Genomic DNA, 17,816 nt, shown 5'->3' on the forward strand with positions numbered 1-17,816 from the left:
GATGCAAAAATCCTCAATAAAATAATAGCAAACCAAATTCAACAACACATCAAAAAGATCATTCACCACGACCAAGTAGGCTTCATCCCAGGAATGCAGGGGTGGTTCAACATATGAAAATCAATAAACGTAATAAACCACATTAACAGAAACAAACACAAAAACCACTTGATTATCTCATAGATGCAGAAAAAGACTTTGATAAGATCCAACACCATTTCATGATAAAATCTCTAAGAAAATTAGGAATAGAAGTAAAGTATCTCAACATTATAAAAGCTATATATGACAAACCTACAGCCAGCATTATTCTTAATGGAGAAAAACTGAAACCATTCCCTCTAAAATCAGGAACCAGACAAGGATGCCCACTATCTCCACTCCTATTCAACATAGTACTGGAATTCCTAGCCAGAGCAATTAGGCAAGAAGAAGGGATAAAAGGAATACAAATAGGTAAAGAAACTGTCAAAATATCCCTAAAAAAGACCTAAAAAACTCTACTCAAAAGGACACCATCAATAGCTATAGCCAGGTAGCAGGATATAAAAACAACATAGGAAAATCGTTAGCATTTCTATACACTAATAATGAACAAACTGAGAAAGAATATATGAAAACAATTCCATTTACAATAGCCTCAAAAAAACCAAATACCTAGGTGTAAACCAAACAAAGGATGTGAACGACCTCTACAAGGAAAACTATAAACTTCTGAAGAAAGAGACTGAGAAAGACTATAGAAAGTGGAGAGATCTCCCATGCTCATGGATTGGTAGAATCAACATAGTAAAAATGTCTATACTCCCAAAAGTAATCTACATGTTTAATGCAATTCCCATAAAAACTCCAATGACATTCATTAAAGAGACTGAAAAATCTACCATGGAATTTATATGGAAACACAAGAGGCCACAAATAGCCAAGGCAATACTCAATCAAAAGAACAATGCTGGAGGTATCACGATACCCGACTTCAAACTATATTACAAAGCAATAACAATAAAAACTGCATGGTACTGGCACAAAAACAGACATGAAGACCAGTGGAACAGAGTAGAGGACCCAGATATGAAGCCACACAACTATAACCAACTTGTCTTTGACAAAGGAGCTAAAAATATACGATGGAGAAATAGCAGCCTCTTCAACAAAAACTGCTGGGAAAACTGGTTAGCAGTCTACAAAAAACTGAAACTAGATCCATGTATATCACCCTATACCAATATTAACTCAAAATGGATCAAGGATCTTAATATCAGACCACAAACTCTTAAGTTGATACAGGAAAGAGTAGGAAATACTCTGGAGTTAGTAGGTATAGGTAAGAACTTTCTCCATGGAACCCCAGCAGCACAGCAACTAAGAGATAACATAGATAAATGGGACTTCATAAAACTAAAAAGCTTCTGCTCAAAAAAAGAAATGGTCTCTAAACTGAAGAGAACACCCACAGAGTGGGAGAAAATATTTGCCAGCTACACATCAGACAAAGGACTGATAACCAGAATATATAGGGAATTTAAAAACTAAATTCTCCCAAAATTAATGAACCAATAAAGAAATGGGCAAGTGAACTAAACACAACTTTCTCAAAAGAAGAAATTCAAATGGCCAAAAAATACATGGAAAAATTGCTCACCATCTCTAGCAATAAAGGAAATGCAAATTAAAACCACACTAAGATTCCACCTCACCCCTGTTAGAACAGCCATCATTAGCAACACCACCAACAACAGGTGTTGGCGAGGATGTGGGGAAAAAGGAACCCTCTTACACTGTTGGTGGGAATGTAAACTAGTGCAACCACTCTGGGAAAAAATTTGGAGGCTACTTAAAAAGCTAAACATTGATCTACCATTTGATCCAGCAATACCACTCTTGGGGATATACCCAAAAGACTGTGACACAAGTTACTCCAGAGGCATCTGCACACCCATGTTTATTGTAGCACTATTCACAATAGCCAAGTTATGGAAACAGCCAAGATGCCCCACCACTGATGAATGGATTAAGAAAATGTGGTATCTATACACAATGGAATTTTATGCAGCCGTGAAGAAGAACGAAATGTTATCATTTGCTGGTAAATGGATGGAATTGAAGAACATCATTCTGAGTGAGGTTAGCCTGGCCCAAAATACCAAAAATCGTATGTTCTTCCTCATATACAGACATTAGATCAAGAGCAAACACAACAATGGGATTGGACTTTGGGCACATGATAAAAGCGAGAGCACACAAGGGAGGGGTGAGGATAGGTAAGACACCTAAAAAACTAGATATCATTTGTTGCCCTTAACGCAGAGAAACTAAAGCAGATACCTTAAAAGCAACTGAGGCCAATAGGAAAAGGGGACCAGGAACTAGAGAAAAGGTGAGATCAAGAAGAATTAACTTAGAAGGTAACACCCACGCACAGGAAATCAATGTGAGTCAATGCCCTGTATAGCTATCCTTATCTCAACCAGCAAAACCCCTTGTTCCTTCCTATTGTTGCTTATACTCTCTCTACAACAAAATTAGAGATAAGGGCAAAATAGTTTCTGCTGGGTAGCAAGGGGGTGGGGGGCAGAGGGAAGAGGTGGGGAGGGGTGTGGGAAGGGGGGAGAAATGACCCAAACATTGTATGCACATATGAATAAAATAAAAATGTTTTTAAAATAAATAAATAAAATAAAAAAATGTATAACAGCACATGAAAATATGAATTGGTATTTTAGGGTTTTTCTGAGACAGAGTCTTATATAACCCAGGCTGGCCTCGAACTCACAATCATCCTGGCTCAGCCTCCTGAGTGCTGGGATTACAGGCTAAAGTAGCGTTCTGTCTTCTTCTTGTTCTTCTTCTTTTGACGGTAGTGGGGTTTGAGCTCTGGATCTCATGCTTGCTAGGTGGGTGCTAGCCTGAAGTCCTGGCAGAGAGGGATTATTGTGAAGAGGTGGAAGTGGTTATGGTGCTCTGCGTGGGGCACAGCATACAGAGAGGTAGCAGGAGGAGCATAGGTGGTGGTCGGGACCACTTGGCAGCATTGCACTGGGAGGGGCTGGCCAAGAAGGTCTCTTCCCCATTATCTACCCTTTTGCCAGGCAGCCATCAGCAAAGGTGTCAACCCCCACTGTGAGCAATGATGAGAAGACTAGAAGGCTTCAACCCTCTATACTAGCAATCAGGAAAGAGATAACAATACCTTGTATCTGGAAACACAAAAGAAGTTTACAGGAACCAGTTGTAATATATAAATAATCCCAATTCGTGTAAATGAATGAAATTCATGTATTTTAAAAAAAGAGTCTTTCAAGTTGTATTTGTAAAAGTATAGTTTACACAGCTTAAAGGAGGGCACCAGCCCCTGGCCTAACCAGAGTTAGTCTATTTTTTCCCTCTCTGGCTCTATTTTGCCTCTTTAGTGTTTTTTCCTCTTAAGTTACTCTTTTTTGGAATAATCTTGAATTCCAGAACAAGACTGATTGACATATATTCTTTACGACAAGGGACCAAAACTGTCCCCAAACAACAAGAGCCTCAAAGAACAGATCACCCTATGATGAGATCACTCTCCCATGTGAAGGCAACTACCCGTTATAAAGCTAACAAATGGGCCTAAGTAACTCTTTGTTTGTTTATTTTTGGATTCCATTTTCTGTAGGCACCACCTATTCTTGCTTTGTCTTTTTCAGATCAGATCCAGCTAGCAATTTCTCACAGAACCCAGAGACTTTAAAGACATGTCTCTTAGCCAGCTGTCATCCTTGTCAGTGTGCCAGTCTAATCAGGATACCTACTGCACCCTCTATTAAAGGGACCTTTCCCACTCATGTTCCTACAACTCACACCTCACAAAAGCCCTTAAAAACTCACACCAATTACCCCACGAGGTAGTTGCTATGTATGTCATCTGGCCCTTTCCTCCTTTGAGAAGTAATAAAACTAGGCCTCTGCTTTAACTCCAGTCTTTGTGAAATCTTTCACACCCCACCTACACAACTGGGTCCTCACATCCATAATGATGAGGCTACATCCAGAGCAGGAATTATCATCTCATGGGAACCAGATTGTCCCCTTAAGTGATGACAAGGGTAATAACTTCTCCAGAACCCCTTGCAGAACCAGAAGTAAGATAATGATCCAAAGACTTGCTTCCCTTTCCTATAAAATCTCAACCGTCTTGTAGCCCCTTGAAGATGGACTTAGGGTCACTGGACTCCTTTATCTGTTCTTCCCAATGTGTCCAAGTTGATTAAATCTTCCTCTGCCTTTGGGGGATTGAGCTAGATGGCCAAACCTAAACATACTTCACTGAAACTCCTGGGAGTTTTGGCCTAAAATTCCAGTGACAAGTTTACAAAAGACACATCTAAAACAAGCTAATGCAGGACATTTGAAAATAAAGAAATAGAGAAAGATACACCAAGTAAAACTCTAGCCAAAAGAAAATATAGAAATGTTAAAGACAGAAGGAAAAAAGAATTTGAAGGGTTAAAAAAAAAAAAAAAGCATTGAGAACACAGTTTTTGTATGGGTATAGCATACGTTCCCCAACACGATAAGATCCGTATCTTCTGGGGGGCTGGCAACAAAAAGGACTTGGCAATTTCAAAATTGTCAAAGCCTAATTCAACACACCTGTCTCTGGAATTAACCCCTCAAGTAAAAAAAAAATAAGACTATATCTTAATGTAATTAAAGATAAATACTTGCATAGTGGTGCACACCTGTTATCCCAGCACTTGGGAGGCTGAGGCAGGAAGATTGTGAGTTAGAGGCCAACCTGGGCTACATAGTGAGTTCTTGTCTCAAAAATTAATATAATATAATTAATATAATATAAATATGTGAGCCACAGATGCAAGCTAAATATGTAATTAAAAACCTTCTAGCCTTTTCTCCATGTGAAGAGATCCATGACTCCCAGTCGTGACCATGCTCAGCCTTCTGCTGCTCTCACGGCGGGCATCCTGTTCGAGGAAATTTCCCATGTGGAAAGACTCAACACAGAGGGCAAGAAGTCTGAGTGTTTCCACTGCATTGTCATAGTGAATCTTTAAAGATGGAGCTCATCTTAAATGTAAACATTTGGATTTATCCTTCATTCTTTCTTTTTCTTCTTGGTGGCACTGGGGTTTGAACTCAGGGCCTTATGCTTCCAAGGCAGGCGCTCTACCACTTGAGCCACTCTACAGCCTTGGGTGATGAGTCCCAACTTTGCATGAAAACGGTACCTTGGGTGACCACAGACACCAGGCCCTGTAGGGCTGACGGATTTGAATTTGTAGTGTATGGGAAAGTGTACAGGCTGAGGGGGATGTAACTTCTAGTGAAGTAGCAACATACTTCTCTGCCTAGGGTTCCACCGGGGCCTGCTCTCTAGGCTGCAGGGTGATGCCAACAGTGCATGGAGTGGAGATGGAGTCCAGAGTTTATGTGTTACTGAAGAAACCAGCCTTCCAAATCTCACAGTAAGCCAGCTTCACTGGTGGTCACTCAGGTCATGGACGTTGTTTGAGCCCATGCAGAAGTTACCATTGCTCACCTGTCAAGGAGGGACTGACTCTCTGTCCACTGCACTGAGGTGCATCTTTTTTATTTTTCACAGTACCGGAGTTTGAACTCGGGGCCTACGCTTCGTAGGCAAGCATTCTACCATTTGAGCCACTGCACCAGCCCTTTTTTAGTTGGGTATTTTCGAGATAGGGTCTTATGAACTATTTACCCCAGCTGGCTTCAAACCATGATCCTCAGATGGGCACCAGGAGCTCACACCTTTAATCTCAGCTACTCAGGAGGCAGAGATCAGGAGGATCCCGGTTCGAAGGCAGCCCAGGCAAATAGCTCATGAGACCCTAGCTCAAAAAAATCCATCACAAAAAAGGGTTGGTGGAGTGGCTCAAGGTATAGGCTCTTAGTTCAAACCTCAGTACCACACACACACACACACACACAAAACCATGATCCTCCTAATCTCTGCCCCCTGAATATTTAGGTTTACAGTCGTGAGCCACCAGCACCTGGCTAAGGGTGCGTCTTTAACTAGTCTTGACTCAATGAGAAGCTGATTTGCCTGTTTTCCCGGGTGGAGGTCAGTCTGTCCAGGGGGCTATGCTGCTCTGGCCCAGGCTTGTCTGTGGGGGAACCGCGGTACCGCGAAGCTCACCTGGTCCGCGTCTTCCCAAGCCGTATGGGCGCCGGCCACTGGCGGCCCGGGGGCCTCCTCGTTTCTCCGTTTAACGTGAAGTGGAGATTCTCTGCACCGGCTGGAGATGTGGAGGAGTCAAAGTTATGCCTTTTCTCGGTGATTATGCCTGCAAAGTGTGTCTCCAGCGTCTCTCCAAGATTTCACTATAGGAGGGTCACTTTCTGCTTCCTACCTCTAGCCGCCATCTTCAAGGACTCCGCTGATTTGCCTGTTAAAGACCCTGTGGGAGAGCTTAAAGTGAATAAGAAGTTGTTTCATGTATATGATTTTTTAATTGAACTGTACTTTTTCAGAAAAAAAAACCCTCTAGTAACTACATTAAAAAGCAAAAAGAAGGGTAAAATTACTGTAAATAATTTATTTTATTTAATCCAATGTATCTAAAATATTACCATTAAATATGTAATCAATATTAAAACAATATAACTTTCATACTAAGTCCTTGCAACTGGTGCATATTGGGCACTTAAAGCCTATTTTAATTTGGACTGGCCACATTTCAAGTGCTCATTGGCCACGTGTGGCTAGTGGCTATCAGATTGCACAGCAAAACTGCAGATAATTAAGTAACATAATTTTTGCCAAAATAAACTCATTACCCTTCAATTAAAGTAGAAATTAAAACATAAATTGTAAATATTCAGAAACGAATAATGAGAACATGTCACATTTATAAAGGGTGCTCCAGTGGCCAAAGTAATACTTGGGGGAAAAAAACATAGATAACTAGCTTTAATTTTTAGACTTTAATTTGAAATTATTGGGGAAAGAGTGAATATTATGAAGGTAGGTTTTTAACCCAAGAAGCTACTAAAGTAATAGCAAATAAACTCAAAGTAGAAAGGACATAAAAAAGATAAAGGTAGAAATTATTGAAATTGAAATGAAATTTACCAGGACATCAGAAGTAATTTTCTCTTGGGTGATAGGGCTTCCAGTGTTTGCTCTCCCCAGACTTTCTGTTTTCCTTCTCTTTCCAAATTTCTCTAAGAAAAATATTGTTTCTATAATATTAAAAAAAATCCTCTCTTTAAAGAAAGTCCTATAATACTTGAAAGGATTTTGAAGGATTAATCTTCAAATGGCAACACTTATTAAATTTCCAGTAAAATCTGTTTTTAAAGTTTGAACAAATTGCACATAAGCAATTGGTGAATTCTATGAAAACTGGACTGCTAAGGTTTGCAGAAAGATTACTAGCATCCAAGTCTGCTGTGGAAACTCTCCAGCCACATGTCCTAGACAAAGAGATCAGGAGGACACAGGCCCTCTCTCCCTCACAGCAGAATCCTTTGGGAGCGCTGCCCTAGCCTAGCCTTGTGATCTGAGACACAGAAAGACCAGGTCTCTGAGAGTGAAGCTGGCGGAGATGTTGCAGGCAGATGATACTGGCTTTTGCAGCTTGAAGGGAATTTTGGCTTTTTATCTTCAGGGATTAAAAACATTTAAAAGGAGGCCAGGTGTGATGGCTCACATCTACAATCCCAGCACTCTGGAGACTGAAGTAAGAGAATAAGGAGTTGAAAGCCAGCCTGGGCTACATAGGAAGATCCTGTCTCAAAACAAAATAATTAAAAAGAAGGAAAGAAAGAAGGGAGAGAGGGAGGGAGGAAAGAAAACATTCCTTCTGATAAGGACTGAGAACCAAAGGGTAAATAAGTTGAGTCAAAATTGAATTATTGAAAAAGCATGTATACAAGACACATGTACACACACACACACACACACACACACACACACACACACACAGAGTACAGCAGAGCAGTCTGTGAGTCCCTCCCTGGCCACACTCTGGTCACTTCTGATGGAGTGATGGAGTAGCAAGTCTTTCTCCCCTAAGCTCCACCAACATCATCCTGGCATTTTGCAGGCAGGGAGTGAACTGACAAAGGAAATACTCTTATCTTCAGAGTCTATCTTGAGAAGACCTTCCTACTCAGTTTTTCAAGGAGAAGAGAAGCCTTTCTGGAGAGGCTAGAACCTTCCCTGGGGACTGGGTCCCCATTGCCTTTCTCTGATTTCTGAAAGGCTTGTTGTGAAAAGGCAACAGCTCCCTCTACAGATTCACCAATACTGTAGTTAGGTTCAACCCCCAAACCTTATTCTCTCCTCCTCCCTCTCTCTCTTCCTCCAGAATACTCCCCTTGAGGGGTGTCCCCTCCTTACTCCACCTCCCTCTTCCTGAATCATCAGAGAATCAGAACGGACTTGGGGGTTCCACAAATGCACGCATATGGATACATCCCACACACCGGAATAGGCCAACCCTCAGAATCCGCCTACAGGGATCTGTCATTTACAGAGGCCTTGCCTTGGGGTGGGAATAGGAAGGGAGGTAGAAATGGGGGGGTCATAGGACCATATAACCCACACATGGCGTATCATGTACTATTGATATGATTTCTCTTTGTCACATATCATTGATATCATATTCCTAGTTGGAAGGGGTGAAAAGTTAGGGAGGACAGATTTTAGGAGATATGTGTGGCCCATGTCCAGTCTAGTTAAGGGGGGAGAAGGATGGAGGGGTAAATCTAACTAAGATATAGTGTAAGCATGTATGTAAATATCATGATGTTTCAAGGGTGGTTATTGGATGTTCAAGACACCAACATAAGCATTGTTCTCCTGTCACCAGTGCACTTACATATGACTGCCAGCTGTTTCAGTCTGTACCATTCGCACCTGTGTTTCTGGCATTGTGTGTCCCGCGTTAAACTCCCTTGGGCAGTGACTGAGAACAGGATACTGGCCGTTCTCAGTAGCACCACCACACCCAGGACTTTGTTGTGCAATTCCACCTGACCACAAAGCAACAGAACCAACTGTTCTGTAAGAAAAGGGATGCTGTCATTCACTGCAGAAGCGCTAAGCTTCCTTCATTCGTACTTTTCCACCACCTTCTCCTGAAGGTCTGTTTTGTGCAAGTTTGCTGTTGATCCTCTGTTAGCTTTATAATGAAAAGTCTAAACAGATATTACAATAATACAGCAACAAGCTTCTCCACAGTATTTTATCATGCAGTGTTCTGAAATGTTGAAGTGTTTGAAATGTGTTAAAGTATTTTGAAATTCATGGCTTTTTTGGTGGTTTTGCTTTAGCTTTTTTTAATCTTGAAAATTGTATCCTGAACAATTCCTCATGGCATTATACAGTCTTCAAAAATACAATTTAAAAAAATAATTTAATTAATTTTTAACACATACATAAAAATTGTACTATTTAGGGGATACTGTGTGATGTTTCAATACATGTACATATTTGTGTAATGTTTTAATCAGGGTAAGCAGATAAAAAACTTGGTCTTATAGAGGCTGAAAGTAGAATGGTGGTTACCAGAGGCTGGGGAGAGGTTGATAAATGAGTACTAAGTAATAGTTAGATTGGAGCAAGAAGTTCTGGTGTGCTATTACAAAGTAGGGTGACTATGGATAAAAATATGATTTTTAAAGGCTATATATGCCACCTAACAGATGACCACAATTAATTTTAAATTTCCCTGTTGTTGAATGTTTATGCTGTTTTCATTTCTTATTGTATGTATAATGTGTTCCTCTGTCTTAGCCTGATTTCTGTTGCTATCACAGAATACCTGAGACTGAGTAACTTTTACAAAAAAGAGGTTTATTTTGGCTTGCAGTTACAGAAGCTGGGAAGCCCAAGATTAAACAGTGAATCTGGTGAGCACCTTGTGCTACTTCAACTCATTACAGAAAGCAAAAGATCAAGAGAGGAAAAGGGGCTGAACTCCTGCAATAGCAGACTCATTCTTATAAGAAAAGCCTGAATCCACTCACAAGGGCTTCACCCCATGACCAAGCCCTCCCAACAGAGCTGCGCTGAGAAATTAAGGTTCCATCCAACACACGAACCTGAGGAGGACACACTCAAACCACAGCGCCATCCTTATCAATAAATCTTTGCGACCGCACCTGATTGTATCTTTAAGCTAAAGGCAGGTAGGTAGAATTACTGGACAGACATAAATGTTTTAAAGCCTTCAAGCAAGTATAAAACTTCTTTTCAGAAAGTCTGTACCATTACACAGCACTGTATCAGGCCCATTTCATCCACCATAGGTCACTCAATGTATTTAAATTTTGCTTAGGTGGAGACTGGTGTGTACAGAAATTCAAAGAGACATGTAAACCCCTCTGGCCATGTCTGGGTTATGTGGCTTGACAAAAATCATCAATTGCTTTTGTATTTGGGGCATAAAAATTCATGACTGCCGGGTGCTGGTGGCTCACACATTTAATCCTAGATACTCAGGAGGCAGAGATCAGGAGGATGGAGGTTGGAAGCCAGCTTGGGCAAATAGTTTGTGAGACCCTATCTTGAAAAATCCTTCACAAAAATAGGACTGATGGAGTGGCTCAAGGTGAAGACCCTGAGTTCAAGCCCAAGCACCACAAAAAAAAAAAATTCATTACTATTATCTTCTTCAAGAATTGCAAATTTTATCAGTTTTATCTCTCACATGCTTCCTACTATTTTTTTCTATCCAATAAATAAATGACTGGTTGAATAAATTATGGCATAGCCACTCAGAGGATAATGATGGATCTTTTCAAAGAAACATATAGTTATTTAACTTACTTGAATGGGTTTCCTTTAAGAAAAAGTCAGTTGCAGAAAGTACACCATTTTATTTTTAAAAATCTATATTTTTAATCATATATTCTTAAGAGTAGAGAAAAGTGTCAGAAGTTAAAAATGAGGCTGTAAGTTTTAAATTCCTTTTAATTTAGGAGATGGAGGTGAAGATCATCAGATATCTTAGTAATGTTATTTCATATTTCCTTCAATTTAAGTTTTCATTACTGATAGGGAGGTTAAATATCTCTTCATGTTTATTGATCATTTCATTATGTCCTATAAAATTTCTATTCACCTTTTTTTTGCCCATTATTTTATTGAGCTATTTAGGGTTTGGGGAGAATCAGTTTATAGGAACTCATATAGAATCAATCATATATGTTTACACATATTTGCTCCAAATCTGTCATTTGTCTCTAACTTTATTTATAGGATCTTTTGCCACACAAAAAGGTTGAATTAGGGACTAGTAGAGTGACTCAAGTGGTAGAGTGCTTGCCTGGCAAGGCCAAGGCCCTGAGTTCAACCCCCAGTACAGCCAAAAAGAAAAAAAAGTTAAATTATTATAAAGCCAATATAGTTATCATTTTTATTTCTGAACCCTGGGTTTCATGCCATGTTTATGAGTTTCTCATTCACTTCAGGTTATAATAAATACTATTGTAAATTTTAATTTTGTCTATAGTTAGAGCTATAAATTTACCAGTTTTGTCATGTGTAACTATGACCCTAGGAGACTCTCAATCATGTGCACTATAATTAGACATGTAGGTAGGTACTGGAGAAATGACAATGGGGTGAGTCTGTGGACCAAGTGAGCCCATTGCGACTCATACAAGAGCTAGGCCTCCATTGAGCTAACTATTGCAAGCCCTATTTTAATAGCAGGCCAAAGTGGCGTTTTGGGATCCCAGGAGTTACCATCAATGTAAAGCCTCTGTTTAATAATCCCTAAAAGGTCTAGCTCCTTCGTTTTTACAATGAACAGTCATTTGGTTAATGATAACAGGCCTACAAAGAGAACAACTATGGCGATCTGCAAGAATTCAAGTTCCTTCCCTCCCTGATGTGTCCTTCATTGTCTTAGAGAAGCGAGTCTCTTCTGGACTCTCACAAAAGTGTCACAAGACTCCTCACCGTAGGTTCAGGCCCTGTCCTCTGGCTGCGCTTTTTTGCCGGCTTTAGGGAAAAAGGGCCCTGCGCCCCGGGTTGGGGATGAGGCGGATTATCCGGCAGTCGGTCGGTCGGCGCATTCCTCTCACCACGCGTTCTGCCCCTCAGGACAAGGCCATGTTCAGCTTGAGCGCCAAGATCGTGCAGCCCAATGGCGAGAAGCCAGACGAGTTCGAGTCGAGCCTCTCCCAGGCGCTGCTCGAACTGGAAATGAACTTGGACCTCGAGGCGCAGCTGCGGGAGCTCAACATCACGGCAGCCAAGGAAATTGAAGTTGGTGGTGGTCGCAAAGCTATCACAACTTTTGTTCCAGTTCCTCAACTTAAGTCTTTCCAGAAAATCCACGCTAGTATGTGAATTGGAGAAAAAGTGCAGTGGGAAGCATGTGGTCCACATGGCCCAGTGGAGAATTCTGCCTAAGCCAACTCAAAAAAGCCGTACGAAAAATAAGCAAAAGCGTCCCAGAAGCAGCACCCTGACAGCTGTACACGACGCCATCCTTGAAGACTTGGTCTTCCCCAGTGAAATTGTGAGCAAGAGGATCAGCGTGAAACGGGATGGTAGCAGGTTCATTTGGACAAAGCACAGCAGAACAACGTGGAACACAAGGTTGAAACATTTTCTGGTGTGTATAAGAAGCTCACTGGCAAGGACGTTAATTTTGAATTCCCAGAGTTTCAGTTGTAAACAAAATGACTAAATAAAGTATAATTCATAGTTTAAAAAAAAGTCTTACAAATGCAAGATTAGAAGATATAGGGACCAGTCACCAACCCAGAACTGAGTGACCCTGAAGAAGGAGCAAATCTGGAAGAAAATCCCCAACCTCCAAGGTTTGATACAGATATTGGAAAAAGCATTGTTGTGTCAGTCAGATTTCCATTACTATAACAGTACTCAAGACAAGCCACTTACAGTGAAGGTTTCTGGGATTGTAGCTCAGTGCTAGAGAATTTGCCTAACATACACTTGGGATTCAGCCTCAACACCAATCCCCTCCCCCAAAAAAAATCCAAAGAGCAAAGGTTTGTTTTGCACACAATTTGGCCCATATTTGGTTTTCCCCATTGCTTTTGTACCAAACAGTTGGCTAAGGTGCTTTTGCTCTACCCAGATACAAATCATGAGTATTCGAGATGTTTTTCCAGTGCTGGTAATTCTAGACTCTAGAGGTATAGGGCCTGGACCAGCAGACCCAGATGCTTACAGCCTCAAGCCTAAGAGCAGGGTCTTGACTTTAGAAGTCAAAGATTTATGGCTCCAAGTGCACAAGTTGGGGCTCACTGCTCTGGGCTTTACCCACCAGTGGCCCAGCACTGGCAGCTATTATAATCCTTGGCTTCCAGCAGCAGTGAGATGCAACAATAGGTAGCAGCATGTAGTACCTGCTATTGTTATAGCCTCTGAACAGATGTTGCAACCCTCAGCTCCTACAGAAGATAGTATTACAGTGCTTAGGGCTACCGTAGCTGGGATCCTTGGCCCTTAAGACTTGGCAACTCCATGGAACTCTTCCAGGACCTGTAGTTTCTTGTCTTCAGCTCTTCATACCCTTCATTGTCTCCACTGCCTCTGCTCCCTATTCCCAGTCATTCTCTGGAACTCTTCATTTGCCTTCGTGCCACCATCACCATTGGCATTACTGCTGCTGCCACTGCCACCATTTTTCTGATGCCCCCATGCCACTTCTGCTCCTGTCGTCTGCTCTTCATGTTATGTAGCCAGAAAGGAGGTACAGCAAGAGTGGTTGCACCAATCACGGCAGATTTTCATATAAATGAGGGAATGTGTTTGCATCAATCATAGCTAATGAAGGGCATAGCACAGTTCTGCATGCGAATAAAGGACTGTGTTTGCACCACTCACAGACCTTCTGCTGGTCAATGGGTGAGGAGGGGAGTGCTCCCATTCTCACCTGGGTGAAAATGGCTGCTGAAAACGGCTTGAGATAGCAAGCAGTCTGGCACAAGGTATTTGAAATGGTTACAACTATGCCAGTGCCTTCTGGAGCTGGAGCTGTGCTTTGCTTTGGCCGCAAGCAGCTGATGTAGCTAACTCAAGGCTTCTGGGAAATGTTCAAGACAGCCAGACTGGCGTGAGGGCAATCTAGCTGGTTGTTTGGCTGGTAGTCCTTTGCGCAAACAAGCCAGGGCACCAGGGAAGACTTTGTCACCAGCCCACTCTTGACAGTTTTAATCATTCACAGAATGACTTACAATAATGGCAAAACAAAAGTCAATATAGAACTAACAATTCTAATACCATTTAATAGCACTTAATAGGTTTCAACAAGGCTTAACAGTACTTAACTCTTGGTTCAATGCCCTAGAGAAAGATGGGTCCCTTTAATTTGTCACACTTTGGGCCTATGATTGTACATTATGGGACAGTGTGTGTGAAAAAGCAAAAACATTTGCCCCACAGCCAGAAAGTAGAAGAGAAGAAAAGGAAGAAACCAGGGTCACAGGTTTCCTTCAAATTCATGCCCCTACTGACCTGAAGACCTTCCAGTAGGTGCTCCCCCTTAAAGTTTCCACCACCTCCCAATAGTGCCAACCTTGAGCAAATCTTTAATACGTGGGCCTTTGAGGAAACTTCTAGATCCAAACTATAACAACTGTCATAGCTCATGACTCACAGAATTGTGGAGATGTTCTTTAAGGGACCATCCCAGGAAGAATCACTGGGTATCAAAGGAAGCCATCTCTGGAAGGTCCCGTGCCTGAGAAATCACTGCAAAGCCATCAGGGCAGTGTTGGGGGAGCTATTGAAGCAGGCCACTATGTTGAACCTCACTGGGAAAAAGCTCTTTGTAGGACCAGGAGCATCTGTACAAGGGAAGGTGTTCTGCTGGAAGAACCTGCTGGAAAAGGAAGAAATGCAACTTCCCCTCTAGGTCACTCCAGTGTCCAAGACTGGTGAAGTTTAACACCATGCTAGCTGACAAGGGGGTGCCAATGCAGTACCACACCTAGGGCCACAAAGGGTGGACTTGAAGCAGAAAGGCAATGGATTTAATAACTGGCATAATCTCTAATTGACTATTGACCTCCATCTCATGCTATACACTTCACTGTTATGCAGGCGCTTTTTGTACTGAATATTTCAATGTCTCAAAAGGGTGTGGAGATCAAATGTGAGCAGGAAGTATCATTTTCTTTTTTGAAAAGCTTTAAAGCAAGAGTTGGAAAAAGTAAGTTGGGGAAATTTGAAACACTGGTATAGCATGGCTTTTGAAATTAGGTCACTTGAATTTTAAGCCCATTACAACTAACTAAATAGTTAAGTTGTTGAGCTTAAAGGTGTTCTGGTTAAAAGTTGTGCTGTTATGATTTGGATATGAAGTGTCCCCCAAAAAAGCTCTTGTGTTAAAGGCTCAGCTCCCAATGCAGCAGTGTTCAGAGTTAGAGCTTTTGAGAAGTGAATGGATCATGAGGGCTTTGACTTCATCATTGGATTGATCCACTGATGGATTCCTTATTTGAAGGCATTATTGGGAGTTAGGAGGTGGGTTTGGTTAGAGGAAGTAAGTGGTAACTGGGGGCATGCCCTGGAAAGATATAACTACTCCCCAGACCCAACCTGCCTCTGCTTCCTGGCTACAATGAAGTGATTAACATTGCTTCATCAACATACTCCTCCAGCATGATATTCTGCTGCTCGTAGGCCCACAGCAATGGAGCAAGTTGACCATAGGCTGAAACTTCTGAAACCATGAGCCAAAATTAATATTCCTTCCTTTTCAGTTCTTTCAGGTTAGTTGTCATAGGGATGGGAAGCTAACTAATATGGCTTCTACAGAAAGTAATGCTGGGGGAAGAGGCTCAAGTGGTGGCAGGCAATGGATTTAATAACTGGCATAATCTCTAATTGACCATTGACCTAGCAAGCATGAGGCCCTGAGTTCAAACTCCAGTACTGCAAAAAAAAAAAAAAAAGGAAGGAAGGAAGGAAGAAAGAAAGAGAGAGAAAGAGAAAGAAAGAAAGAAAGCTTTCCTGACAATGGGGTTGAACTGACCAAGTGAGCTAATGATGTGAAAGTGCCTAGCATAGCAACTGATCAAGACATGCTGAGTGGATGAACAGCAGTCAGCAAGTACCGTGTTCCCTTCCCCTCCAGCCTCCTGACTGGAAAGGCTGACAGGCAGGTGACAGATGGCAAAAATTGTTTCTCTTTTTACAACATCATTACGATTATTAAGCACTTCACATGCACAAGGTGATGTGCTAGGAACTGGTAATAACTGAGAAACAACTCAAAGTCTCTTCCCTCAAGAAACACATCTAATAGACAAGGCTGATGTAAAAGCATATTTCACCATGTTGGGGATGTGGTATCTAAGAGGTAAATGTAAGGTGTGATGATAAGTCACAGCACAGGTTGACAGCTGACACCGGATGCTCTGTAAGGTTAATTCTGGACTTCACTTGGAAGGAGAAATCAGAGTTAGCAAATTCGAAACACAGGGGCACACATGGAAATACACTGGGGAGAAGAAAGTGTGGTACCTTTTGGGAAGTCCAGATATTTGGTAAGGCAAAAGCATAGACAAAGTTGAGGTGCTGAAAGATGAAAGTAGAAACATGGGACACGCAATGAGTTTTATGAGATTTCTCCTTTTGTGTTTAGGAGAAATCTTTTGCCACATTTGGAGAAAGGATTGAAGAGAAATGAGCCTGGGTATGAAGACATTAGGAAGCTGCAGCAGTAACCTAAGAAGAAATTCTGAGAACCTTAATCAGAGCCACTACCACCTGATACCATTGATTTTAAGGTCTAGGGATTGGTGCTCTGGACTCACACAATGCACAGCCTATACAGCCCTGGACCAACCTCGGACAACACAGTGGGAATAGACATGTGGCTGCAGATTTGAGAAATATCTGCAAAACATAATTGACAGAGCAAATTCCTTCAACTCTGATAAGAAAGTAAAGAAGAAGAGAGAGTGGTGACACTCAGATTTCTTATAAAAGCAAATGCTTCTGTGTGGTACTGTTCGCTATGACTGTGACACTAGAAGAAGAGTATAATTGGATAGATAAACAATTATATTAGATTTGAGAGATGTTGGTTTTAAAGTGCCTGGAGGATACCTAAGAGAATGGCAGTGAAGTATAAGTCAAGAGACTCTAGTGTAAAGGTAAAAAGCTTGAAGTAATTAGTGTATCTTGATCAAAGCCTTGAGAATGCATGAAGTCACCGGGGAAAAGTTGTATAGTAAGACAATTAGAAGGTCAAGAACACAGCACTGTAGAGCAATCATTTTAGAGATAAGCCCTGGCCTGGAAAGTAAGTTAAGAAATCGTAACAGCAACAACAACAACAAAAAACAGTGACTCTTAAAAGTCATTAGAAGGGGATTTCAAGAAAAGCTCAGTAGAGATACCCAGGAAGGTAAAGAAAGAAAAGAGCTCATCAGCTTTGGACACCAGTTTCTGGTAGCTGGCAGGATCACTTATACAAGAGTGGAGGACAGGAGCTAGGTTTCCATATAGGGAAGATTGAATTGTCAGTTGTGATCTGAGTCAGGACCTTTCTGTTCCAAGTGTCAGAAGCCCAATTCAAACTCACTTTACAAGACAGGCATTTGTTGACTAAGGTAAATGGAAGTATAGAAGTAGAGTTGGCTTCTTTGGAGTTATTAACAGATCCAGGGACACCTAAAAATTGCTTTCAGAAGATGATCTGAATCTCTCTCTCTACCTATCTCCTTTTTCTTCCTTGTCTTTATTCATCTTTTAATTCTGTTTTTAAATCTGTGTGTTGGTATCATTCTCTCCTTCTTCAAGTAGACTTCCTCCAACAGGAACCAGTTAGCTAACCAATTTCTGGGTTCTGTTATAA

The 17,816-nt window shown here is 41.3% G+C and overlaps 1 long non-coding RNA gene and 2 pseudogenes across 3 annotated transcripts in view; 2 read left to right on the plus strand and 1 right to left on the minus strand.

Annotated features, from left to right (window-relative positions):
* LOC141421616 (uncharacterized) overlaps positions 1-17,816 on the minus strand; it is an 88,349-nt gene that overhangs the window by 23,110 nt on the left and 47,423 nt on the right. For all 3 annotated transcript variants that reach the window (XR_012446214.1, XR_012446215.1, XR_012446216.1), the window contains one exon: positions 6,155-6,416. This is a non-coding gene — a long non-coding RNA (uncharacterized lncRNA). The remainder of the gene's footprint in view (positions 1-6,154; positions 6,417-17,816) is intronic.
* LOC141421251 (DNA-directed RNA polymerases I, II, and III subunit RPABC3-like) lies at positions 4,905-5,463 on the plus strand (annotated as a pseudogene).
* LOC141421615 (small ribosomal subunit protein eS7-like) lies at positions 12,086-12,691 on the plus strand (annotated as a pseudogene).

This window comes from Castor canadensis, chromosome 3 (genome assembly GCF_047511655.1).
Source record: "Castor canadensis chromosome 3, mCasCan1.hap1v2, whole genome shotgun sequence".
In the NCBI taxonomy this organism is placed as follows: domain Eukaryota; kingdom Metazoa; phylum Chordata; class Mammalia; order Rodentia; family Castoridae; genus Castor; species Castor canadensis.